Genomic DNA, 27,552 nt, shown 5'->3' on the forward strand with positions numbered 1-27,552 from the left:
CATAAATACTGTTAATATTTGTGCATTAATATGGGATTTATATAGCAACCCTCACAACATTGGAGGTTAAAAAGTTTTATTGCTTTCATTGTACACGAGAAAATGACTCGGGCAGGTGGAAAGAACTGATGAACACCACAGCAGACGGTGAGGTCAGGGCCCAGATGGAGTAGAACACCACGGCCAAAACATTGGCTCTTGGGCACCCCATGCCACTCCTATGAAACATTCTGCTGCTAGTGACAGGTCAGCAGCTTGGCCCTGCTGCAACTCAGCGCCTAAGCTATCCTTTACCACGGTGACCTAAAAAACTATGCACAGGGCATCTCGGGGGGGGGGGGGGGGATGGGGGCAGTTTTCCCCATTACAGGTAACAAACATGAGCCAGTCATGGCACTGGTATAATGAGTGGAAACCAGAAAAATATTCCCCCACACTACAGAAAATATATTTTCAGAATATAGTATATACATACATACATACACATATATTTTTTTCTTACAAGAATGTTTTAAAGTATACATACATCTATGTTCATACTGGGTGTCACGCTATAAGACATATTTCATGATAGATCATTGCACAGAAACCATTTGAGGGCTACAAAGGCAGAAGGGGAAGCTGGGAATGTTGGCCGTAAAACTGCCTAAACCAAGGTTCCCAGGCAGCAGTATCAAAGCCAAACAGCACCACCAGGACAGAGGAACCTCAGACCTGACCGGCACTGCAATCCGTTTGCCAGAAGAAAAATCCTCTAAATGCATGCACCTGAGCATCCCCGAGAACCCTTTTCCTTAAGTAAACCAAGAGTCCTTCCAAGCCCTCGGTATCCGATGCTCATGAAGATACTGCATGACCCTGCTTCACTCAGCACTGCAAAGAGCCAGGAGGGTGAGAGTGAGAGTGAGACAGAATGGGCTGGACATTAGCTGGACGAGCGTCAGACTGCGCCAGAGCAGGGTCTCACCACCCCACCCCACCCCCACCCCCTGCCGCCACAAACACCTCCGGGATGCTGAAGTCGGAACTCACCAAGAAGGCTTGAGTTCAGAGTGCCTATGGAGTAGGGCGGGGCTGGCAGGGGTCAACATGGATAAGCAGAGCAACAGCCTGGGCGGTGTTAGAAGTGTCAGGCCCACCGTCCCTCCATCTGTTCATGTGTAGCCAAGAAGGGGGTTGGGGAGGTGTGGAGATAAGCAGGACCTTCACACCTGACCTTACGCTTAGGTGACCCCATGGTTCCCAGGCTCTCCTCCTCGGAGGGAAAGGAAGCTCCTGAAATTTTTATTAAACAGCTGTCATAAATTGCTTACGAGAGTTAAAGCCACATTTTATCACTGTCCCTTTCTCTTTCAAAAGACAAGAGGTGGGCCCAAGCCTTCTTTAGAACTCTGAGCCAAGATCAGCTGGCAGCGAATTTCTATCCATTAACTGTGAAACTGGAAGGGCCGAGGAAGCCCATTTGATTACAGGGTCATCCATAATATATAATGTTCTACTCCTGTATGAACCAAATTCATCAACATAGCCTACATGTGCAGGCTCACAGTCCTTTGTGTTCTTTCTAACTGGCCTCACACCACGTCTCCCACCTGTGAGTTAACTTCCCGAAGCCAGGAGCCACCTCCTCTCTATCTACAAAAGGCATTTTCCCATCAACAGCCGGAAACCACTTGTGGGTTGGGGATCCCTCTTTGTACACATAATGACAGTTAACAAATCTTCTCCCAAGAATCCTCTCTGTCATACTCACAAGTACGGATATATGATAGAGTCTTGTTAGGATTTCTAGAGGAAACCCTTCTGAAGCCCACCTTTCCGAAGCCCTCAGAACACAAATGAACCTTGGTTTTAATCCGTATCACATTTCAGTTTTGGTTGCGGATGTTTGTTAGATAGTGCAAAGGATAGAATCCTTAGGAAGTTATTTTCTCTTGATGATATTAAAAAAACAAAAACAAAAAAATGAAAAACTACCAGTGATCAAAGAAGTGTTGTTAGCATTACCTATTTAATTACCTGGTCAGAAATGACCAGGTAAGTGTTTTAAAGTAGAAGCCAGGAGGTGGTGGCACATGCCTTTAAGCCCAGCACTCAGGAGGCAGAGATCTTTGTGAGTTTGAGGCTAACCTGGTTTACACAGTGAGTTCCAGGACAGGTATGTCTTCACAGGGAAAGCCTGTCTCAAAAAGCAAACAAAAACAAAAATGTATATTTAAAGTCCAAATTATTTAAAATTTGGCATGGGATAATGCCAAATATACAAGAGAATTCCCTCACACAACCATAGGCTAAATTAAATGGTCCAGCTAATAGTTTAATGAGTCAAACTTCATTCCCTACTGATCCTTTCACTGGACACTGGGGCTTGGCGGGTGCTTGGAGGCTGTTTCCCTTTTTCCTGTCTCCTGAAGCATGAGATGCAGCATGAGATGGCGGGTCTATGAGCCAGTCCCAGTGATCAAAGCATTTTACCTATCGTGCCACAGGGATCAGCTTGGGAGTACCAAGCCAATGAGGTGCAAACCTGAGGTTCTTGTGTGTGCACTTAAGTGTGTGTGCATGTATGAATGTTTGCGTGTTGGGAAGCGCACATGTGTTTGGAGGTAAGGGGCAAAGGATGGTCTCTGGAGTTCTCAGGAGGCATCTTTCCAGAGTGTTTATTTGAGGTAGAGCCTCTCCCTAGCCTGGGACTCACCAAGTAAGCTAGACTTATATAAGCCAGCAGCACCATGCCTGGCTTTTCACGTGAGTTCCAGGGATCAAATGCCTACCTCCATGCCAACTGAGCTTTTCCTGAAACCCAGTGAGTCTTAGTTGAGTATTAAGCTTGCCTGTTAGAGTTGTTAAACTGTCAAAATGCCAGAACATGCTAAGAAGGAAACCGATCAGGAGAAAGCAACACCAAGGAATGGAGGGACCACTGGGCCACGGGCAGACCACTGCATACACATGAGCTTGTTTGTTGTTTGTTTTTCATGGCAAAAAGCAACTGTTTATTGAAAGAAGCAACGGAGGGCGGAGCATGCTGCCCTCCAGCCTGGGTGTGTGTGGCTCTTTGCACTGAAGGCTGGGTAGTAGATTGCTGCCAATTGCTGCAGCCAGCACCTCCAGGGGGACCCAAGGCCCATTCCAGGTCCCCCGATGGTCCACACTGACTGTCAACAGGGCTGGGACGATGGAAAGGTCCTTGTTCTTTCTCTGAGCCTTCCTTAGGAGGCTGTAGGCCTCTTCATCGAAGAATCTGACCTCACAGATGCCCGTGCGGGCACCCTTATGCTCCACGGACACCTGATATCAGCCCATATCCTGGCCTGGGTTTACAGGAAATTGTTTTCCACTAGCGTTGAAATGAAGAGCCATGCTCTGGACCCTGTTCTGGCAGGTCAGTGAGAGCTCCATGATGAGGAGGGTCTCTGTAGAAATGATGGCATCTGAGTTTGTATAGTAAGAAGGGGTGATCTGGGGTTCCAGGCAGGCCCTCTGCTGAACACCAAGATAGGTCGGACAGCAGGAGTAGTGCCAGGGCACCGAAAGCTGCCATCGCTGCCATCACCTCTTCTCTGCTGAGAGGAAAAGAGAGCAGGCTGCCCTGAACATCGGTGCAGATGAGGAAGCGCAAAACGTAAGCAGCCTCAGCACCCAATCGCGCGCCACGTAACCTCCATCTCCTAGAATAATGCACTGAGAACAGTGCTTATCTCTGTCCTCTAGCTTCCTGGCCTCTCCAAGGGCACATGCAAAGTTCCCACGTAAGTGCCAGATTTAAGATGATGCATGACCTATCCACTGCTACCATTCTCAAAGCACCCCATGCCACTTAACAAGCAGTGGTGTCCATTTAATTAATAGTACACATTTTTAGCATCCCACGTAATAGCCATTCAAGTTAAAGGCTGTATTTCACGAACTAACATCTTAAAATGCAACAGTAAGTAAAATCTACTCCTAGATAACACTGTGAGTATTAAATTACCCAATTTTCCATCTAAATGTACTAGAGTAAATTAAATAAAAGATGAACCGATAAAATGGCATTTTAGCGCCAACCTTAATCTCCAAGAAGCAGGAAAATTAAAAGTTGAGGCCAAAACACTTAAATGCATCTTAAATGTCAGACAGCTTAAAAATGGTTATCCCTAGGTGGCAGTATTTCAGAAAATTAGAAAAAAAAAAGGAAAGTGGGAGCAAGGGGGTCATTTCCAAACGGTTTGTCTAAACCACACGTATCTAGATAATGGGGAGAAAATGAGCGTTCAGAAATAAAAGACAAGATAATGATCTAGATTGAAAATAATGATAAGCTTCTCTCTTTAAGATGTCATAAGAATGGACTCACTCCATAAAGAATTATTCACATGCTTTTATGGAAAGAACCTCTCAATGGCACAATACCCATCTTCCCATTTTCAGACTCGTCACCAAGTTGCTGAACAGTTCAGAAGGCCGAAATGAGCGACAGCAGCTTCAGTAAGGTCACATCAAACCCCGTGTTCCAAAGAAAATGCTGAAAAAGGGCTTGGAATCAACAGGTTTTTTTGTTTGTTTGTTTGTTTGTTTGTTTTCTCAAAACAGACCACCAGGTACATGTGACGCTTGATATTTTCTAATGTAAAATTTTCTTCTCATAAAAAGAAGCATCTTGTCCTAACTCCCTAAGAAGATTTAAGGTGTCTGGTTCCAAGATCAGCATTTAACTTTTTGGTAACTTTCTTTTTTTTTTTAATCTGAAACTCATTCGATTTGTAATGTGAGTTTCCTGATTCCAAAGTCCCACCATGACTTAGCTCCAGGGTGTGCTCTCTTTATCACAGTGCGAAACATCAAGGAGCCAGCTGATAGGAAAGTTGTCATTTCACACCCTCACTCTACCAGACTGGTCACACGCTCCTTCCTTTGTTGCTCAATGGTAGACGTCGCTGTCCGTAACCATCATCGCCAGGGTTCACTACAGGGCTGGGGAATCAGCTCAGCTGGAGTAGTTTTCCCAGCATGCATAAAAACCTGTGGTTTGGCCCCCAGCACTGTGAATCAGATTGGTGGTACACACTTCTCATCCCAGGACTCAAGAGGGAACGCAGCAGGCCTGAGGCTCAAGGCTGGATGTCAAGATGGTTCGGTGCCAATCCTGATGAACTGAGTTTCATCTCTGAGAAGAAGAGAACAGACTCCCACAAGCTGTCCTCTGATTACCACACAAATACCGTAGTGCGTGCGCGCACACACACACACACACACACACACACACTGTTGTGTTGTGCAGGCAATTCAACTGGCCTACCCTCAGGGGCCTTTCCGGTCCTGACAAAGTCCTATGTCATCACCTTATCCAGGTACTCCAGATATAACCCGTCTGCCACTCCCACTAGCTCTCTCTCTCTGCTTCAGTATCTTTCCCCTCTCCTCTGACTCTTCTCTCTCTGGGGGGAGGGGGATCTCCCACCATGCTCTTCTTTTTCTTCTCTAATTCCTTTCCCCTTTCCTTCCCCCAAATAAATTTCTTCATAGCCAGATCTGTCGAGTGTGTGGCATTTTATCTTCACACACACATAAACAAACAAACAAAAATTTAAGGGTTTAAGGTCATCTTTAGCTACACAGGGAGTTTGAGAACACCCTAAGTTACATGAGATCCTTTGAGGGGTGGGGATAACATTAATGGAAAATGATTCATTATGGACTACGTTAAAAAGTCTCCTCTTGAATATAAAGCTACCCCAAATCACTGTGCAACCTCCAGTTTATTTACAGTTTAAATTCGGCTAGGTGCCTATAGGCTTTTCATACAAAATTCTGTATTTAATGAACAACACATCCTAAAGTGTTCTGTTAGCAAAGGATAAACATAAACGGTGTCAAAATAAGCATTAAATATGTGTAGAAGTGGAACAAAGCAAAGGTTTTGGCTTAGCCCTGAAGGATGGATACACAGACCTGAGGAAGCACTCCCGACAGAGCAAGTCTTGCTTTCTAAACAGGAGAAAATACGTGACAAATAAAAACACTTAGAGAACAAATAGACATTTGCCAAATGCTTCCCAGGCCTAGGCTTGAGGCGTGCACTGGGGAGAAGTCCAGGGGAACTGTCCTGTATGCTGCACCACATTTTAGAGCCTAGAGGCTGTAAGAAACAGACTGCAAACTCTAGAACTTTCCCTGAGGGAAGATGAAGACCCAGAACCATTAGTGGGCTTGACCTACGAGAGACTAAAACAGGAGCCATGGAAGCATCCAGCAAGACCCCCACAGTAGCAGAGACCCTAACCCTAACCCTAACCCTAACCCTGCCTCCTGAGCTAGGTTTTGGCTACGTGGGTATTTTCAGTGTGGAAAAACACGTCACTTGTGCCCTTTTCTCAGGCGACCACACATGGGCCCATACCTCTACCCTACCTACTGCATGTACAGTTTCACACCTTACCACTCTCTGTAGTCAAAAGGTCATTCCTTCCCCCTCACCCTTCTCACTGGGTGGCTGTCACCTTCTGTTGGAAGAACGGGCTGTTCTTACTCATCAAGGTTCGTTTCAGATAGTGCCTCAGAGAAGCCTTCTCTGGCTACTTATGCTACCTAATTCCCCTCTATTAGACTTGCCACTTTATGAAATAATCCCTTTGGATTGTGTGTGCGATTGTTTTTCAAATGAGTCCTTCACTAGGCTGTATATGCTTCAAGAAAACGGAGTCCGCTTCAGGTGTGCTTCCCCAAACTGTGCCTGTGTCTAGGAAGTGGTGGTCTAGTCTTATTGTAACTTGCCATGTTTGATATCCCTGGCAGGCCTGCAGCAGGAGGAGTGGGCCTGGGGAAGATGGGAAGGGAAAGGACTGGAAGGAGAAGAGGAAGCTGAAACTGCAGAAGAATTTAAAAACACAAAAAAGGTTAAATGGCTACAGGGGATCGGCTCCTCACCACCACAAGTTCAGGTATTTTGCTAAAAGGCAAATATAAAAACAAATAAGTAAACAGAGTTTTAAAATAGCTTGAACTGATACAAAATGCCAATTTTCAGATGGCTATCACATATTTCATTACCCCACTTCCAAAAGCGTGACGCTGAGGGCGAAAGAATAAATTAAGCCATGCTCAGTAGGAACTGAGGTTGGAAGGCAATGGAGTAAGACCCTTGTCAAAACAAACACAAAGCACAAAGCAAAAACCTAACAAAATAACTTGGAAATCTGGTCCTGCATTTTAAATAGAAAAGATCAACCACAGGGTTGGGGGCGCTGTTAATTAATTAATTCTTTCATAAACAGAAATGCTATTGATTCATCCCATACAATAAGGCTGGTAAGTTACTCTGGCATGCGCACTACCATCTACGGTCAGCCCCAGGCAAGTCGTGTACACAGCACGCACAAACACGGGCCTTGCTGGGAATGCTCTGGGACCTCATTGTTCTTGCGTCGTGTTGGCCTGAGATGCGGGGGGATTGCATGCCAGTGTTGTGGGTGGGAAAGTGAACTCCATCCTTCCTGCAGAAGGATGTACAGATGACAATTTCATAGCTGGTGGACTTCCTGTCTCAGGAAGCTCAGGAGGCTACTCGCTGTCTCCCATTCATCCACAATGGCTTTCAACCTCAGAGCATGAATCGCCTGGATGTGAAGCCAACATGGAGGAAGAGCAATGAACACTGTGACATTTTTGTTTCTTCCTATTAACTAGGATTTTTTTTTTCTGGCATAAATGACAGTATATGAAAAACATGTAAAAGGCAAAAACCAAAATCCCACAGTTTAAACTTACGTTCTCAAGAAAATAATATATACTGTGTAGTGGTGCCACATGACTTTAATCCCAGTACTCAGAAGGCAAGGGCAGGTGGATCTGAGTTTGAGGCCTACCTCGTCTACCAGAGTGAGTTCCCAGACAGCCAGGGCTACACAGAGAAACCCTGTCTTGAAAGACAACAACAAAAAGATAATAGAGTGATTAAATTGTCTGCTGTCTCTGAATTTTTCTGCTAACATTTTTTGTTACTTATTCATTCATTCCCTTAAAGGATTTAAGGAAAACCGACAGGAGAAAAATCTTAAAACTGGGAAAATGACTTCTATTAACCTCTTTTTCTTCTTTAGGCTAAGAACGAACAACTACTATTCCCTTTCAGTAGCGGACTGCGGGGTTGGAGGCACATCTGTGAAACACTGCAAAAGGGCAAAGCCCTGACATCACTACTAATTCTCTGCTGAAGCCAACGGGCAAAATATGTAGACTTCTACGCTTTGACAAAATAGCCAATTCCCACTGACTATATGCTCAACAAAAAGTGAACGAAACATTATTTTTAGTTAATAAATCTGTTATCAGTGATATAGAATATTTTCAAAGAACCAGATAAGTAAAACCACACTCAAACCACACTTCAGCTTTATGTGCATGGCGTTAAATATGAAGGGATTCAAACTTTGAGTATATGGAAAAATCCTTAATTATAGACTCTTACTGGGAATGACTTGAAGTCAATTAATGGAAGTGAAAAACCATCATTGACAATTATGTCCCTGCAATATTTAAAGATATTAAAATGGTTATGTTTTCCTAAAAGCATTTTTCTAAACAGGACACATACCCATAGAAACATATTGAGGACAAACAGTGCTGTGGCCTACGAAAATGCCAGGGGACCTACTGAAGCAGAAGAAAACACACAAGCAGCACTGGGTCTTGACCCAGAACAGGCATGGGCAGCATCTGGCATGTTTGGCACACTAAGACAAACCCTGGCAGAAACTCGGCTTCCATGGTCTGCTCAGGGCCGGATGGCTGCAGTTTGAAAGGCTGCTGTTTATACCCTTCAGTTAGAATAAAATGGCCACCACAGTGAGTTTGTAATTACAATGAATAGAACAGCATTCTACTATCAGAGTTGTTTTTTAAGCCACATACCTAAAACACAACAGAATTCCAATTAACTTATTTAGACCCTCTACCCAAAGTCAGCTTGCGGTGGGGGTGGGGGAGTTAGGGGGGTAAGGAGTGAAAGTTCATGTATGTATGTGTGTTATGATGCAAACCTGTACATCAGAGGAAAATTTGTAGTGTCAGACTTCACCTTCTACCCTGAAGTGGGCATCTCCTGCTGTTCAGTACGGCAGATGCCATGCTGGTTGGCCCCAATATTCCACAGATTCACCCTCTTGACCCTCCATCTCACTGGATGAGGGCTGAGATTACAGACACTCATTACGCATCCAGCTCTATCTGGGTGCTGGGGATCTGAACTCAGGCTTCATGCTCTCACAGCAAGCACTCTACCCACTGAGCCACCTCCCCAGCCTTTTCCTGGATCCTTCCTCTAGTATGTTCATGAGAAACACATGAGGAAACTTTTAATTGAGGGCACTCTACAAATACTGAACAGCATTCCTCAGGCCTGTCAAGGACAGTCTAAGAAACTGCAAACCAACAGGAGCCTAGGAAATCATGGTGATGTGTAATATAGTAACTTGGAACTGAAAGGGATAACTGGTCAACCTTTTCCCTGGGGATACAACCCTGAGGTACAGGGGGTATGCTGGCTAGTTTTATGTCAACTTGACACAAGGTAGAGTCATCTGAGAGGAAAGAACTTCAATAATGCCTCCATAATGCCAGGCGGTAGGCTGTTTTCTTGATTAGTAATTGATGGGCAAAGGCACAGTCCATTGTGAGTGGTACCACCTTGGGCTGGTAGTTCTAGGTTCTATTTAATAATAATGATAATAATAATAATAATAATAATAATAATAAAGCATGTTGCACAAGGCACCAGGAGCAAGCAACATTAAGCAACACTCCTCCATGGCCTCTGCATCAACTCCTGTCTCCAGGTTCCTGACCACTTTTAAGTTCCTGCTTTGGCTTCCCTCAAAAAATTATGACTCAGGATAAGTTAATCCTTTTGTCCCCATGTTGCTTCTGGTTGTGTAGTAGTTTCAGTGCAGCAATGATAACCACAACTAAGACAGAGGGTCATGTGCAATGCCACATGCATTAAAAAAGGCTACTAAGGTAATACAAAGAGAGCATGTTCTTTTCCTTAATTCATAATATTGCATCAATTCTAGCTCATAAACTGTAAAATCATATTGACATGAGGTCTTATTTATTTATTTATTTATTTATTTGTGTGGGTGCTTTGTCTACTTGCATATTTGTGTGAAGATGTTGGGTACCCAGGAACAGGAATTACAGACAGTTGTGAGTGGCCATGTGGGTACTGGGAACTGAACCCAGGTCCTCTGAAAGAGCAGCCTGTGCTCTTAACACTGTACCATCTCTCCAGCCTCCTTCATATGAAGTCTTAATAACAGGAAGTTGAATGCTGAGTAAATGGAAACTCTTGTACTATCTTTGAATTTTTTTGTTGTTGTTGTTAATCTAAAATTTCCAAAAGTTAAGTTTAACTTTAAAAAACATAACTGAGAATGGTGGTCTGAATGAAAATGGCCCCCATAAGCTCAAGGATTTGCATACTTGGACACCAGGGAGTGGCACTATTTGAAAGGACTAGGAGGTGGGCTTTGGGCCCATCTCCAAGCCCAGAGTCTTTCTCTTCCTGCTGCCTGTGGATCCAGATGTAAAACCGCAGCTGCTTCTCCTGCCACCATGCTTCCTCCCATGACGATGGACTAACTCTCTGGAAGTATAAACCTGCCCAGTTAAACGTTTTCTTTTCTAAGAGGCACTGTGGCTGTGGTGGTGATTCACAGCTATAGAACACTAAGGGACTGAGTTTAACGCTTTGGTTTCCACACACAGACAAGAGAGAATCCATCTCTGGTATTTCTGTCCATCTTTAAAATTTGTTTTAAGTTTTTGAGACAGTGGTTACTCTGTGTTGAATTAAAACAAAAGAGATCTTAACCAGGTGACCCAGGAAGGAAAGCTGTAAGGTCAGACAAGACTGAGGGTGTTAGGATGTAGAGAGCGAACCTCATGCTCACAATCTCAGCAAGCTCTGTGAACACCTTGGGATATTTCAGGAGCAAACGCACAGTGAAGAGGGTAGGCCGCAGTATTCCATGTACTTCTCTGAACACAGAGCTGATTTGGAAGGGAGGGTGGCTCTGCAGAGCTTAAGTTTCATGATATTAATTTTTTAGTAAGTTTAGCTGTTTTTGCAGCCTGGACAATCAGGATGTGGCTCCCTGCTCGCAAGGCCTAGAAGAAGCCGACCTTCGCTGCTACCCCCATAGTAAGAGTATCAGGCTTGGTGCCACCATGACATGTTTAGGAAGCAGGGGACTCTCAACAGAGTTATTCGAGGTTCTAAATGGAAGGTGAGGGTTGAAACCTGGACAGCTGTGAAAAGGATGAGAGACTCAAAGACTCTCAGATAAAATTGTTTCTCACTGCTCAGCACCCACGTGCTCTGAGGTCTGCCTTTAATTTGCAGGGAAGAGCTACAGTACACTGGGGATTTTCCTTCAGAAACTATGAGTATCAAAAGTCTTAGCAAACTCAGAGGACCCGCAACAGCCTCCAGACTGATCTTTATTAAAAAACAATAATAACTTTATTATTTATTTAATGTATATAGTGTTTCTTCTGCACATATGTCCAGATACCATGTGTCTGCCTGGCATCCACAGAGGCCATGACAGAGCAATGGATTCCTTGTGGCTGGAGTTAGTAACTTCTGATAACTCAACCAGAGCAGGGAAAGAGATCCAAACAGGGTCACGGTGAAAATAAAAAGCTCTCTACCCAAATTTGTTCGGTCTGGGGCTGGAGAGGTAACTCAGTACTTAAAGCGATTGGTACACAAGCAAGAGGAGCCGAACTCCAATCCTCAGCACCATATAATGCTGGGTGGGCATGGTGACTCACCTGTAATGCCAGAGACAGGGGCCCCTGGAAACAAGCTGGCCAGCAAGACTAGCTATATTGGCAAACTCTGGGTTCAACTGAGGGACCCTACCGCAGTAAAGACAATGGAAAGCAACTGAGGCAGATACCAATGTCAATCTTAAGGCCCTATATGCATGTGACTGTAGAGGAATATTTGCCTACACACATACAGCTGTGCCCATGTACATGCAAACATGCACACACACTAATATGCACACAGGAGAAAACATTAAATGTGTTCATTGTTGACATTTTGTCATTAAACACTCAAGCTCGTTATTTACCCCTCAAGTAAGCATGCTCACAGATGTAACACATACACGGCGGGCAGAAAGTGTGACTGGATTTTATAGAAATAACAGTGGAAGATGTCTTCTGTCCTCCTAGATAGTTACATTTATAATAGTAGAATATGTCAATCACCTAATGTAGTCCAAGAAGTGAGGATTTTATCTAATCAACACTCAGTTGGCTAAGACCCAGTAGAGGGCACAGAACCCTCCCTTAGAATCTTTTGGGCTTGGGCCATTTTGTCAATCATTCAGACATTTACTTTAAACCACAGCAGTTGAAGGCAAGCTGACAAAAATAAATGGTATGTGTGCCTCAAGAACAGCCATTCCAAATGTAAAAGAACAAATGGGCTGGGCTGTAGCTCACTTTTGAAAGAGAATTGCCTACAATACACAACAAGGCCCTAGGCTCAACTCCAGCGCTGGGAAGAATAAAATAAAATATTTCTCTACAATGCATAGTTAGGTAATATCCTAACCTTCAGTTAATATAAAGCTTAAAAGCATTTCAAATGTTACTGGAATGTAAGGCTAGACAATGCTGAAGCTTTTTTAGAAAGTGAGTAATTTCCTATACCTGGGAAGGTAATTTTTAGAAATTAGGAGTTAGAAACTAAATCTCACATTTTCACTAGCTCCCAGTCTCCTGGTTAAGAGTTCAGAACTGAGATCGGCAGTAGGAAGTGGGAAGCGGCCGTGAGCAGCCAGCGGTGCCCACCACCTTGACCGGAGAGCTTAGTCTGCTGGCCCTTCACAGGCAGGCTGCTTCAGGGAGCCCCTGTGAGCATATGAGGAGCTCAAAACACTCTAAGACCTTCCTTCTACCAACTCCCCACTCTAGCTGGTGTGTGGGCTCCCACAGTCCTTTCTGCTCACCTCGCTCCTCCCTTCGTCTTCCACATCCACAAACACCTGTACATGCTGGAGAGCTTCAGCCAAACAGAGCTGCTTCAAGCAGTGTGGCATGTCCGCCTGGCTGTGCAGGGGCCACAGTCCAACTGAGAGGCAGCACAAGTTCTCCAGCTGACACCTAGGCAACACATTCAAAATGCTAATTTCTTCCTGTGCAGCAGGGGGCACAGGAAGGTGAACCGATTCCTTAGGACCTGGATAACGCAGGCCCTGCAAACACCCTCACCTTAGTGAGGATGACACAGAGTAAGAAAAGAGAAATAACCCATTTCCCCCATTAGAGTGGAGCAGCAGAATCCTAACCTGGGGCTGTCTCTTTCTGTCTTACATGATCTGTTTTCTGAGTATATCCATGCATCACATACACAGACATGCATGCAGACATGCACACCCACACCCACGAAGATACACACATATACACACAGACATGCATATACATGTGCATGCACACACACAGACAGGCATGCAGGCATGCACACACATACATGTCCTTCCACATACACAACAAAATGTCACGGATGAGGCTAAGCCACCAGACTCTCCCTTTCCAACCTTCCAAACCTGGAAATCTCGAAGAATAATTTTAAATATACAAGTGGGGGCTGGAGATATGGCTCAGTGGTTAAGAGCACTGGCTGTTCTTCTAGAGGTCCTGAGTTCAATTCCCAGCAAGCACATGGTGGCTCACAACCATCTGCAATGTGATCTGATTCCCTCTTCTGCTGTGCATGAAAACAGTGTTCACATACATAAGATAAACAAATCTTAAAATAAATAAATATACAGGTGGCTAGATAGGACTATATTCAAGATGGACACTTCAGCTAACTGTCCAGGGGTGGTGTCAGTGGTAATGCTGTCTACTAAGTATTGGGCCTGAGCTTCCAACCAGAACTACAGAAAAACAAAACAAAACAAACAAACAAAAAGCCCACACACAATAGTCTAATGACGTAATTTTATTATGAGGGGAAAACTGGTATTCAGCCTTATTCATCTAGCTCTTTTACTCATTGATCAATGAATGAGTGGGCATGGGATAATAAATTAGCAACTAGGAGGTCCCAGAGTGTTTATAATCCTTTATGTATGTGAAAATATTAAGAATGCACTCTATTTTCTTGAACACTGTTTTAAAGCAGCTTTTTCCTCCCTCTTACTAACATTCGGCTCTGGTTATTTTGTTTTGTTTTGTTTTTGTTTTGCCTGAAACACTTTGATGAGCAGTAGCTGGATGTGCTTTACAACACAGGGAGATTCGGATGCTCTTTCGTATTTGCAAACACCAAGCCAACACATCTGCCAGCCCATGTCTTCAGACAGAGTCCAGACAGACAGGCAGACAGACTCTCCTCATGTTAACCAAGTCTCTACACTCGGTGGAAAGCAGAAATTTGAGTCAGCCAACCATCCCAGCCCACAACCAACAAACAAAACTTCATCTTCCCCCGGTGCAGCTGGACCTCTCCAAATGTATTGAGTGGTTCTGTGTTTCCACCTCCAGAGGTCACTTCCCTGAGGAATTTCAACCAACATGCAACTGAACTCTTTTTCACAAAGCAAGCTTTCTCCTTAAGCTAATTCTTGCCATGTTTCTACCCACAACGCCCTAACGGAGAAGTCGCAGTTTTACTGAGTGGAAGCACTTTCTCGTAAGTAGGTTTTCAGATTGAGCCCTATTGCCCCTCAACAACTAGGGTTCCATCCACCCAAATAAGACAAGCTGTTAACTTAGCATTTGTTAACAAGTGTCTATATCTCCCAGCTCTCGCAAGGGCACCTATTATTAGCCATGAAGAGACTGACTTACTCATAAGCGGAGTTTTTCAAAGGCTACAGAGAATAGATTTTATTTTCTCAAAAATTTCCTCCATGATCTACAGAACATTTCACTTACATTATTATAATTTCCTATAATGGGTAATGTATTTGCTTACAAGGAGGCATCATATGCTATTAACTAGTTCTTTTCACACCACAAACAAGCAGCATGGAGAAACATTACTGAATGAAATGGATGTGCATTTAAGGACAGCAAGGGTCTGCCCTCCAAACCCAACAGATGGCTGTGACCTATGACAAGGGCCGGGCAGGAAGGATTTTCAGACACATAGATGACAAATAAAATCTGCCACTGCAGAGTTCAAGAATCCTTGAAGACGAGTGCCAGACATGATTCCAGGCTCAAAGTCAAGCAAACAACTCTTGTCTGCCTGTATCAAGCTCTACTCAGGTGAGTAAAATAAAACTATGCGATAGAACGTGAGCCACAGAAGCTCTTACGGAATGACAGTGCCATGGGGTAGGGAGCTCAGATAAGACAGGATTTAAACCACATGACAAGACCAACTCAGCTAACGCCTCAGCTTTGGCATGGACGACATCTATCCACCGACTGGGCAAGGCGGCAAGACAGAAACAAGACGGGCTCCCCTGAGACGAGGCTCTGGTCTTTCCAAAAGCCACGGCTCCATCATCTGGCTAAATGAGGTTACAGTTGGCGTTCACTTGGTAATGCTGCTGAAGTAGTAAGACGCAGACAGATCTGTCGATGGAAACCCGAGGAAAGGGCAGGGCACTGCAAGAGTGCATGATAAGGACTTTTTCTTTTGTTTAAGTCTATGGTCTCAAAGAAGACAAATGGACTAGCATTTACAACCTGAATGAACATAAGCTATGCTGACAGCTTGCTGAAGTCCAAAGTCAGAGCCTGTTTGAGGTCACGGCTGAGTAGGTTATAAAAACAGAGTTCCAAGATTTCCCCCTGGTAAAGGTTTCTTATTGAAAGTCATGTGACAGTGACAGCCCAACACAGTTTCACTGTCACGGTGCAAATGACACTAAGTTCAACATACAGGGCCATGCCACCAGGGTGAGCCACTGCCACCACAGTTAGAGGACACAGAAGTGGGCCATCTTGCAGTCTTAACTACCGATCCTTTGTCTCTATCTGCACATTATCCACAGGGCATCCCTACTAAATGTCTGTTTCCGGTAAAACCAGTTCACACTAACGACAATTCACACTAACAGTCTGAACTAAAACCCATCTAAACAGGGTCTGTCTTTGATTTTTTTTTCCCGTTTTTATATAAATGCCTGCCAGTGCTCAACCGTAGAAATGCATGTATGAAAAGCTTGGCTGGGTGACAGGGCTCTTTTTAAGAATGGAGTAAGCCACTTAGACGCAAGAAGTGAAGTCTTGGGGGTCTATAATCCTGGTAGGAGAGGAAGAAAATGAGAAATCTTTGATGTGTAGCAATCTCAAGTCTCTCCCACTGCCGTGAGGCCTTTATGCATGACCCTTTATTAAAGCACCATTGGGTAGCACTCTGGGTTCTTTGAAAGGGCAGCCTGAAGGCCAGACTCACACTGAGGGCAGACCTAGATGAGAAGCTGCAAAGACAGAAAACATGGAACACTGACTCTGTAGGGTCAGGACACCATGGTCCAGCCCAGCCCGGAAGCTCTAGCAGACACTGTGTGGACAGGGGCAAAAGTGAGACGAGCATTCGAGTTCAGGGAGCTGAAACAGTCCAGCCAGTGCAAGTGGCTCCACGAGGGACAGGGACTCGCTGTGTCCACCACTGATTCTTTCAGCCTAGACCATATCCAGAGCTCACCAGACTTGGAATGTACAGAGACAGAGGAAGAATGGATAAGATTAGGCTGGAGAGACACTAAGGCCACAAGGCAGCAGAGGGTGTCACATGGCCCATCGGGGAACAAGGAGGTTAGATGTGCCTTTTTCTTCCTATTACAAAATGTTTCGGTTTTGTGTGTGTGTGTCTGCATGTGTATGCCTTGTGTGAGCAGGTGCCAATGAAGACAGGAAGAGATTTCCGTTCCAGTGCAGACAGTCAGAAGGAGTTACAAGCCACCTGATGTGGTGCTGAGAACTGACTGTGGGTCCCCTGGAAGAGCAGCAAATGCTCTTCCCCACAGTGCCGTGTCTCCAGCTACAGCTCTCCTCCTCCTCTTTTATCTTGTTGGCGTGGGGGGGGGGATAGACTGGATTCAAGACAAGGTTTCTCTGTGGAGCCCTGGCTGTCCTGCCTTCCGAGTGCTGAGATTAAAGGCATGTGTCACCACGCCCAGCAAGAGCTCCTCTTTTTCAAAAACACCTACGATGAAGAAGTTAGAGGCATAGAAACGGGCAGCGCTTGTATGACGCTGTCTAGGCCCCCATGAAAGAAAGGACAAGGAGTGAAACGGGACAAACTAAAGGTAGAATGGCCATCACAGGACTTAAGAACTATGTGGGGGGCCTCAGTGTGTGCATGTCTGTGCATCTGCCCAAACACACATGCATGTGGGCATTTTTGTAAATACATAACAGGAGCGTCTAAGATGACTCATTCTCAGGGAAGTCAGGTCTAGAGTAAACAACACAATTCAAGTGTGTTACAGTTGAGGTACCTAACAGGAAGTGCTCAAGAGGTAGTTAGACATGGAGTCATGATGCTCCAGAGAAGGTCTTACGTATGTGAACAGAACTCTCCAAACACAAGCTGTGCACTGAACAACTCCCGGGGCTCCAGCTTGCTGGGATCACTGTAACTGTGTTCGGTTACTATGGCACATTTCTGGCCAGCAAACATACCGTATCTTGAGTGGTAGCTCCTTCTAACTCACCACTATCATTTACAAATGAGTGACAAGCTTGCCAAAAGAGCAGAAAAGAGAGTTGGGTGGGGAGGAGAAAAGGGGAGAAGGCAGGGGACAAAGAGAAGGAACACACAGCAAGTCCATATTTGTGTAGGTCTCACTTCAAATCGACCTATAAAAACTTAAGACACCCACAACTTTAATACTTTTTGAAATGGTCTCAACAGAGTCTGTGAGGTCAGCCATAGCTAGAGTTTACTGACAGCAAAGCTCCCTCCTCTCTAAGCAGCCCAGCGTTCCTCTGCCCGGCAGGAGCCAGAGTTCCACTTCCCATCCATGGGTATCCAAACCGCTTTGCACATTGCGACGTGACACTGTCTTCTGCAAATGTGCTGGTCTGTGTTCCTCACTACGTTGGAACGCATGCAGGCTAAGGGCAAAGGGTCGGATGCTCCTGCCTGACAATGATGGCATCTAAACACTCACACTTATATGCACACAGTTACCTGCCCTCCTGAGGCCTTCTGAAATATGCAAGAACAGAATTAAAAGCCATGCAGGGCATTTCCTAGTGCCTTTTCTAAAACTGCACTAGGCAGCAACTGAACACCCGTAATGACAGAACACTGGTGTGTTGCTATGGCATGGCACACCACATTGGACCAGGGGTTTGAAAATGAAGAATTACAAGCCACCTGATGTGGTGGAAAAAGAATGCTTTTTCCCCTCTATGAGGACTGGGGCTGGGATGCTAGAGGCATGCAGCAAGTTGAAGCCAGTGACATCACTGAGTGATGTACAGCACACAAAACAGTCCCCAAAGCAAAGGATAATGTGGCCGATTTTGTCATCAGTGATGAAGGTGAGAAAATGTGAGAAAACTGTGAGCTCCAGGATGCCTAGACCCAGTGGAGTTCTTGGTACAGAACAGCGTTTGATGGCACAAGATCAAATGGGAGATGGCTGTCACCATTTCACAAAGAAATGGGCGACAGCATCATCAGTTTATTTTCCCCACAGGAACTGCCTTCCCTCTGAGAATACCTTCAAATAACATTATGATCATTACAGAGCATTAGAAATCTAAAGGGTGCATACAATCCAGGCTTTTTAAAGATGTTTTATTAGCATATATTATTTCTATATGATAATGGGTTTTATTGTGTCGTTTTCATAATGTATTTTGAACATACTCATATATACCCAGCACTCTTTCTTGTCCTATCCTACTCCCATTAATCTTTTCGGCCCTTCTAGTTTCATGCTGTGTGTGTGTGAGAGAGAGAGAGAGACCCTCATGAGTTTCATTAGGATTATTTACTGGAGTATGGGTTCATTATCAGTGGGTATGCTACTAAAGAAAATATTCCTCCCTCATCAACCATTAACTACCTACAAGTCCTCAAGGAAGGGTGGGGCCCTATGAGCCACAACCCTTCCTCGTTCCATGACAGTGTTTTGGACCAATCGGGGCCCCATCTAGCTGATAGCCTCTGCAGGTAGCAACAGCCACTTTGAGTTGAGGAGTATACCTTAGTGCTTTTCAATGAAGCAAGTCCTGTCATTTCTATCAAATTGTTGCCCCAAAGACAGTCTTTAAGAAGAATTAACAATTCTTCCCATACAAACCTATCATTTCCAAGGATCACATAAATAACGGCAACGTGCCTCTACCACTCTGAAATCGAGGAGCCACTCTGGCCATTGTTCTTCAGCTTATTAATATGTGCATGTTAATATTCTGCCAGTTAGGAATAATAAAGAGCTTCAGGAGAATGAAGTGAGAGCAGGAGCTAGCAGAGGTGAGCCAACCTCACTGGGTCCTCATGTCTTATAAGCAATTCCCGCTCCCATTCCTGACCCCACCTGCCACTCACGCCCATTTCCAGAGCCTTAATGAGGGTAAATAACTCTCATACGTTTATTAATGAGGCATCTACATTTAGTGTGGTTTTGCCATTTGCTCCGGTCCTGACACTAAAACTAAGGGTGTTCTAACAGGGTAAGGCTCTTTAACTTGTACTGTCACCACACTAAACACAACACAAAGTTTCTCTCAAAAGCTCTAGCCCACCATGCTCTCACCTTCCCTGGAAAGTGAGAAGGTGCCCCACACCGTCACCCCTCAGTCCTAAAGCCTTTCTGTCCTCACGCTGAAGACAATGCCGTGCTAAGTGCCAGCTGCCCTGCAAGCCTGACAATGGCTGATGGATCTTCATGGGACATAAATCACCGCTCACTACCTGCCACCTTACAAAGCTGCTTCTCACGAATGTCGGCCACATCCTGCACAGAATGGCTCATCATATCCTCTGTGACAGTTGCGAGCAGGGGGACCGTTTGCATGAGGAGATAAACGGCGTTTTCCTTTTAGAGACAGCCTTTCCTTTCTCCCGGCATGATGAAATTTATTTTATTAAAATCACAGCCACATCCAATTCCCAAGTGCCGGCTAAAATTTAAAATACACTCACATGCTTCATGGATAGCCGTTGAGTGTTTTAGCAGGACTCTTGAAACCACACTTAGCTGATCATTGCCCAACGTGGCTCCTGGTGCTTCAGCTCTCTTGCTGTTGGGATTTTATACACAACATTTTGAGCAACTTTTCAGCACCTTTCGGGGAAGAGTGTCTATGAAGATTTGCGGCTACATGCGGTGACACAGGCCTATAATCCCAACGCACAGGAGGCTGAGGCAGGAGAGTCATGAATTGAAGGTCAGCCTGGACTGCAGAGTGAAACCCTGTTTGCTGTCTTGGCAACTCTATGTAGATCTCAAACTCACTTAGTCCTCAGAGAACCACGATCAAGAGCCTGTAGCTGCTGGGACACCACCCACTCTCATTCTGCTGCTCCCTCCCTCTTAAGTCCACTGTGCTTTAAAGTGGGAATTCCCTGTGCTTCTCTCCAGAGCTGTACCTTTTATCACATGCGGTCAAGTTCCCCAGCAGCTACGTGAAAAATGACACTTGCAACAGGTCCCAGCTAAGAAAGCCCCCAAAAGCTCTCAGACTGGACCGTCACGTTCATTTCTCTGTTGGCACAGGGAACATGCTTGTCCGTGTGCCCCGGGCATACAGAAGATAATGCTGCCAGGCAGCAGCCTGATCCCCAAACGCTCACCTGCATGAGCCCCACACCCAAGGCTTTCCAGGAACTCACTTTGCAATTCATTATAGCCCAGGAAAGAAAGCAAGTGAGGGGAGAGACAGCGCTTCAGTGTGAGTTTGAAAGAGTGGCATGGCAGAACGGGGGTCAAATGGAAAAGATGGAGAGGAAGAGGCTGGGTCTGCTCTGGGGAAGTGGGGAGGTCCAGGGGGCTGGCTCGGTGGGTAAAGGCATTCACTGACAAACCCGATGGAAGCAAGTTCAAACCCCTGCATCCATATAAAATAAAAGGGGAAAACTGTCTCCAGCAAGTTGTCCTTTAACCTCCACAACCTTGCCATGGCAGCTACCCTACAGATAAATGCAATTAAAAAAAAAAAAAGGGGTGAAGTGTCAGCCTAACTCTGGTTCCTGGGATCCATGCGTGGAATCCTGAATGCTTTCTAGGGTCAGGAGCAGCACACAATTCACAGACCTGGAGCAGAACAGTGTTCCCTGCAAAGCGGGCCCCGCAGTTTTCGAAAGCTGCTGGGAATGGCAGTGAAGGAGGAGTGGGGATCATCCAGAACAAACCCCACAGGAGAACAACATGCTCAGCGAACAGACCTTGGCATGGGAGGGAGGCAGCAGTAGGGATGCAAGCCACAGCCCCAAGGACAGAGCCGGGCGAAGGCCAGAGCATGCGGTTTCAATGTCAGGCTGGAGCCCAGCTGCAGCGCCCCGTAAAAGAAAGATACCATAGAGGAGGAGGTGAGGGCCGGAGCCAGTGAAGAGGGTGACAAATTGGTGCTCTGGTGCCACAAGCAGCAGGCTTGTTTTCTCCCGGGAGCTGAGGATGGTAGAGGCTTTTACGGGGGAAGCCCAGCTGCTGGGAAGCAGGCGGGGGGGGGGGGGGCTAGCGTGCACTGCGTCTTCCTCGCAAAGGCTAGAATTCTCTTGCTACCAGTCCGGCAGCAACGATGACTCAAACTGAGATGCTGGTCTCAGGGACCTGTGGAAGGCATGGCCTCACTCAGAGGCAGAGTGCACTGGATGGGAGAGTCAAACCCAAGGAATGCATTCCCTCCAGACCTATAAGCAAGCCTTGGCTTCCAGCAGAGGCAGCAAATGCTACAGAGAACTGCTGTGGAAACAGCTGTCTGCAGCCCGCACCAATCTCGGGACCTGGCTGGGGCAGAAACAAGGTTGTCCCAGGAGCTCCCTGACAGACCTCTGTAAAGGAGTGGCTAGCAAGTGATTCAGAAGTCCACCCCTCCAGAGTCTCTCCACTACCACCCCAAAAGCCCAACAAGAGGAACCAGCTGAGCTCCACTCGAGAGGGTGCAAGAGAAAGGAGCAAAACCTCCTCTTCCTAGATGTCCATCAACCAATGAATGGGAAATGAAAACACGGTACATGCAAACAACGGAATTTTATGCAGTCCCAAAGAAAAAGAAATAATGAATGTGAAAGAGTAAATGGGTAGACCTGGAAATTATTATATTAAATGCTGTAACACGGGCTCAGAAAGACAAACAAACAGAAACATGTTCTCATATGCAGATCCCAGCTTTGGATGTGTGTGTGTGTGTGTGTGTGTGTGTGTGTGTGTGTGTGTGTGGTGTGTGTGAAAGAGAGAGAGGGAGTATGTGTGTGTGGATAGAGGCCAGGAAACTAGAAAGGGGCCCAGGAGTAAGGAAAAAAGACTTTAAGAGAAGAAGTGGAGGAGGGGAATAGAACACATGATACTAAAGGGTGACAGGGAAATGGAGAAAAGGAGGGAGGGGAAGGGGAGACAACCAAAACTAACTTTGTATGAAAATTCCATAAAGAATCCTTTACTTTGTGTGCTAATTTTAAAAAGTCACGAAGGGAACTCTTGGTCCTCAAGCAGCTTAGTGCCACTCAGGCCACTGTGGGTGGCCTCTGCCATCAATCAAACAGCACAAATCAGCATTGTGTATAGCAAAGGTACTCAGAGAAGAGGAGAAAATGTTCTGGCAAAACTGGGCATGCTCACCCCCGCCACATCACAATATAAAAGCAGAGTCGTGTATTACATAATAATGTTTCTGTCGGCTGGTCAACTGTGAAATAGTGGTCTCGAGGACTCCGCTGTCTAGCGATAGTGCGGCCATCTTGTTTTACGTAAGTACAGTGTGTTCAAACAACACTGAAATCACTTAACTACACATTCCTCAGAACACATGCTGGTAGGAACACCTGACTATGTATCTTGCTACCACAGGACTTAGTATGAGTGTCAGCTGTTGGGAAAGGTGGGGGACAGGCATCTGTTTACAAAGCAACCTTTTACAGAACCATCCTGAAAGCTCACGACGCCTGTTTCCAAGTGAGACAGAGAGTTTAGCCAACTTGTGCCAGGCAGCACAGCACGGTTCTTGGGTCATAACAGATGGGTCTGCTTCTAGAGTACCTCTGGAGTCAGAGATGACATGCAAAAAAACAGGTGGGGGTGGGGATGAGAAGGCACTGCCTGGGGCAGAGAGACAGAGATGCAGAAACAAGCTGGCTCACCCCAGGGAGACAGAGAGAGGTCAATCACAGTCCAGCTAAGTGCGCTAGGAAGCACTGGAAAATCAGAGTAGAGGAGGAGGAGACCCGGGCAACTCTAACCAGCCCTAAGGCTTCACCTTCCTCACCTGTAAAGCCTAACAACACTGCATAAGGATGAAGTGTTTAAGACCAACTGTGGTTTGGACTTGGGAATTCTTCTGGACCTCAGAATGTTTGCCTAGATTTTATGGACTTAAGACCCCTAACCCGAAAGCCCGCAACACCTCAGATTGCAATTTTATGACCAGAAACATCCTTTTCTGAGAGGACTAAGTCAAAGTGCATGCAAACTGCTTGGGAGATGAAGCTGTGATGGGGATAAGGAAAGAGCAGTAACGCCCTTGATGGGTGTCCTGATGGGCTTTTAGAGCTCAGGACACTTCGGCAAGGACACATGGTGAATTAAGGTGGGACCATGACCCAGCACCCTCATTTAAATGGAGAAGAGCAGAAAAACAGGCTGGCTGGCTCTGACCGGCTGAGGAACCAAGCAAAGAAAAGCAGAGCGCCATCTCCAAGAATCTGGCCTTAAAAGGCTTTTAGAGAAAGAAGATGCAGCAGGGGCACAGTGGGGTTTTCAAATGAGGAAAATAATTCCGCTCTCCAGAGTTGAACTTTAAGAACCAAAGAACCAGATGTGCAACCACCCCCCTCAAAACACGCGTGCACGCTCACGCGCGCACGCACACGCACACACACACACACACACACACACACGCACGCACACACACACACAGGCAAACGCACATGCGCTCACTCCAAGGCCCATAAAGTTAAAAGTTCAAAGCCTACGACGAGTCAGAATGCCAATTGGAAGGGGTGTAGCCTGACTTGAAAGTGCATATGTAAAGCAAATATTCAAAGAGAACAGCAATGGCCTCATGCTCAGACTAGCCTTCATAGACAAAGGGTCACGGGCAATATCCGCACCCACAGTGGACAAAGGCTCAGCAGACAAAGCCATCTTACTCAGTGCCAGACTAGAGACCTCCTGATCATGATGGAGACACAGTGGACGTACCCCGATGCCATGGACTTCTCTGTTTTTATTCCACATGGGCCAACAAAGCATCTGACTAGGATCTGACTCTCCACGAGGGCCTGGCTAACAGGAGGAGAATGCGTACTGGCTGTTCCCACGCCAAAACTCCCAGGCCACACAAGGGGACTAGAAACAGCTTGAGGCTGGCTTGAGTCAGTGGGCTGTGATCTGGTTTTATGAAGCCACTTCTTACAGGGAGAGGCCCGTAGCCACTTCCTGAGTGGGTTATCAGGATGGAGAAACCAGCTCTTTTTATGGTTGGGGTTTATGGGGCTGAGGGGCATGGGGCACTAAGGACATTTACTGCTATAGGATGTCTTCATGGGAGAGGCTACAGGAGGACAGGGCAGTTGGGAAGCTAGCTCAGTGGTCACAGATGTATGGTGATCAACGGCTGATCAACGGCGTACAGCAAAGCAGTGGCAGTGGGAACATGGCAAAAAGAAGAAAATACAGAGAAGCCTTAGGGAGGTGTATTTGCTTCATTTTTTTTTGCTGTGACAAAACACCTAGCAAAAGCAACTGTAAAATTAAAAGTAAGGGCTTTCCTAGCACCCGCTCCCAAATAATGACTCGGAGACCTATTTATTTATTAATAAGCTTCAAGCACTACAGCTGGGCAGATACTCATCTCTCCTAACCCATCTCTGCTGGCCTGAACTACTTCCCAGACATGTGCTCCATCACCTGCCATCTTAGTCTCGCCCTGGCTGCTCCTGCTCCATCTCCGGGTTCTCATGGTAAATCCCTCCTGGTGACCTTCTCATGGTGACCTGCATAGGCCGGGTCAGCTGGCCTGAGCACTTCTGGGGATTCTCTGTCTCTGCGTCCCACCTCCCTGTAGGAATGATGGGATGAAAGAGGCACACTGCCATTTCATGCCTTCTGTGGGTTCTTGAGGAATCCAACTTGGGTCCTCATGTTTGAACAGCAAGCACTAAGCCTATTTATTTATTTTACTTACTTACTTACTTACTTATTGTGTCGTAGAGTATATCTGTGTTACATGTAGGTGTCAGAAGAATTATTTTATGTATGTATGTATTTGAATGTGTGTGTCTCCTAGAGTATATCTGTATACTACATGCAGATGTCAGAAGATTGATTGATTGTGTGTGTGTGTGTGTGTGTCCTAGAGTATATCTGTACTTCATGTAGATGTTGGAAGAGGGTGTTGGATACTCTGAACCTGGAGTTACAGGGAGTTGTGGACCACCACGTGGGTGCTACGACTCAATCCCAGTCCTCTGCAAGAACAGTGAGCACACTTAACCACTGAACCGTCTCTCCAGCCCATCTCTTTTAAGTTTTAAATCCACAGAAATGGCTATTTTTCAAGTAGGCGTCAATGTATCTTAGCTTTATGTCCTTCCATCATTAAGGTGGTGACAAGGAGATGCTGAGAGGCCTAGAAAATCCGATCTCAGCATGAGATGCTCCCAATGATAAGACGGAGGCGTCCACCAGGTCTGTGACAGAGCATGGCAAGGCAAACAGCTAGTGCTCTGGCCGCAACTCAAACCCTAGGGCACTACCCATGCCAAGACCACACATTCACTCAGCTTCATCCTGACACTAAATTCCCAAACGCATGTGAACTGAACTCTCTATTCACTGACCTTTTAAGACAATTCCAGGACATGGTTACCTCATGTCCAATTGCCCTTTCCAAGAGTAAGGTCCAAGGGTACCAATGACAAAGCTCACAGTAGGACTGCCAAAAAACTGTCAATTCTTGATAGAGCAGAATCTCCCTCGATCACTGGATAGAGAGACAGCAGGGAAAATACAGTTGAGAGCACTGCATGGTGGGGATTTTTAAAATGCAGACAAACAGTGAAAAGCCCAGTGGATTGGGGAGCTCTGTCTAGCCTATCCCCTTCCCCCTTACCCTCATTCAGTGCTTGTCTTGGTATAATTTCTCTGCTGTCATTGCAAAAGACATACTTTAGCTGTGCTCCTCAGACCCTTGGCCCCTGGTAGACTGTACTGGCTTAACACATACTTCAGTGGCACCCCCCGCCCAGCCCACATAGAAGGTTATCACGGGTCCGCCTTCAACGTCCTCTTACTAACTTATTATGGCGATTGTGCTAAAGATGGCTCCCAATTTATTATATTACATATGTATTATGAAGTATCTGCTTTACAAGGCCCTCTGACTTCCCTTAGTAGGATCATTTATTTTGCTATAGGAAGGTGACCTTGGGTCCCTTTTTAAAGTTAAAAAAAAAACTTTTTATAATCTTACGAATTAACCTAATTTACTAAACACAATAAAACAGCAAACGACCCGGAATAACAAGGATTTAATCAGTTCCCGTTGTGCAATAGGCTCTATACTCATATCCCTACGTGATGAGTATGTGCATATATATATATACATATATACACACACACACACACACATACAATATATACACACACATATGCATTATCTATTCTCACATCCCTTATAGAGTTTTATGTTAGGGATTGATAGAAATGCTTTCCACTGAGAGGTTAACTCTAGCCTTCTATATTCTTAGCCATACGTAGCCACACATATAATCATGTATTTATTTATATATGACAAATATATAAAATATACATTTATATCTGGTCATCTCTCATTATCAGTTGGGAGTTGATCAAAATCTGTACATGCTAGGTGCCTTATTACAACAGCACAGTATCTGCAGTGAGTGTACACACATCCTCCTGGACACTTTCAATCTTCTCAACTAGTCACAGTACCAACACACTGTACATGTTACATAAATGTATTGTGCTGGATAGGAAAAAATAGCAAGAAACAAGTTCCTTCATGTTCTGTACAGGGGCTTATTTTTTCATTGTATTTTTTTTAATTTATATTTTTAATTTATTTAATTTATATTTTTATAAATTAAATTATAAATTATAATTATAAATTATAATTTATATTTTTAATTTATAATTTTTCAGCCTGCGGATAGATCCAGGCTAAATTAATGTGCTACACAAATTTTGTCTGAATATACAGGCAGAGGAATGGACAGACTGACAGAGAGGAAGAGAAATACTTCATAAGCTCTGGTAGTGTTTCCACCTACTCACAGGGGAAGGACACTAGCGATGGCAAAGGGCTGAAGATACACTAGGGAGGACCTTGGTAAACCCTGGGATGTGGGCTATAGACTCTTGCAGTAACAGCAGTTTTAAAGGCTGGGAT

General features: G+C 45.3%; 1 protein-coding gene and 1 pseudogene across 3 annotated transcripts in view; both read right to left on the bottom strand.

Moving 5' to 3' along the window:
- The window catches only part of Tspan5 (tetraspanin 5), a 164,972-nt gene that overhangs the window by 67,981 nt on the left and 69,439 nt on the right, over positions 1-27,552 (bottom strand). The window lies entirely within an intron of this gene.
- Positions 1,012-25,968, bottom strand: LOC132656878 (translocon-associated protein subunit delta-like; annotated as a pseudogene).

The sequence above is a fragment of the Meriones unguiculatus genome, chromosome 10 (assembly GCF_030254825.1).
Source record: "Meriones unguiculatus strain TT.TT164.6M chromosome 10, Bangor_MerUng_6.1, whole genome shotgun sequence".
NCBI classification, from domain to species: domain Eukaryota; kingdom Metazoa; phylum Chordata; class Mammalia; order Rodentia; family Muridae; genus Meriones; species Meriones unguiculatus.